We start from the raw sequence: 1,176 nt of genomic DNA on the forward strand, positions 1-1,176 counted from the left end.
TCTGTCCTTCTCTGCCTGACTTATTTCGCTTAGCATGACACCCTTGAGGTCCATCCACTTTGCTACAAATGGCCAGATTTCATTCTTTCTCATTGCCATGTAGTACTCCATTGTGTATATATATATACTACATCTTCTTGATCCATTCATCAGGTGATGGACATTTAGGCTCTTTCCATGATTTGGCTATTGTTGACAGTGCTGCTATGAACATTGGGGTACATGTGCCCCTATGCATCAGCACTTCTGTATCCCTTGAGTAAATCCCCAGCAGTGCTATTGCTGGGTCGTTATGTTATTTTATATATATAATATATGTCAATTTAGGAACTCTCTAGTTTGTTCCATTGGTCAATTTGTCTATTCTTGTATGGATATTATATGGAATTAATAGCTTTATAATTATCTCTGAAAGAGCAAATACCTATTCATTCTTTTTTATCCCATGTATTCTTTTTCTTTAATGTTTATTTACTTTTGGGAAAGAGAGAGCCAGAGCACAAGCGGGGAATGGCAGAGAGAGGGAGGCACAGAATCTAAAGCAGTCTCCAGGCTCTGAGCTGTCAGCACAGAGTCCAACGTGGGGCTCAGACTCGGGAACAGCAAGATCATGACCTGAGCCAAGGTCAGATGCTTAACTCATTGAGTCACCCAGGCACCTGCCACATGTACTCTTGTATAGTGCCTTGACTATTCTTCATTGTTATTCTTCACCATAAATGTTAGAATCAACTTGTTAAGATTTATGTAAATCCTTATTTGGAAATAGATCATAGTTGCATTGACCCTGTATATCAGTTTAAGGAGAAATAATATCTTTATCATAATAAAATACCCATCAATTAATATGGCATAGCTCTTCATTTAGTTAGAGCTGCTTTGTTATCTCGCCTTTCACATAATGTTTATATTTCCATAGGTATAGCTTTCTCCCATATTTATTAGACTGGGACTTAAGGCATCATTTTATTAACTTTATTGAGATAAAGTATACATACAATAAAACGTACCCATGTGAAGCGTACAGTTCAACAAGTTTTGACAGATGTGTGCCTCATGTAACCACCACTGAATGAAGATACGGAACATTTGCATCATCTCAGAAAGTTCTTTCATGTCCCTTTGCAGTCCATCTCCCTACCCCACCCCAGACCAGCACTGATCTAATTTCTGTCA

Source organism: Suricata suricatta, chromosome 10 (genome assembly GCF_006229205.1).
Source record: "Suricata suricatta isolate VVHF042 chromosome 10, meerkat_22Aug2017_6uvM2_HiC, whole genome shotgun sequence".
In the NCBI taxonomy this organism is placed as follows: domain Eukaryota; kingdom Metazoa; phylum Chordata; class Mammalia; order Carnivora; family Herpestidae; genus Suricata; species Suricata suricatta.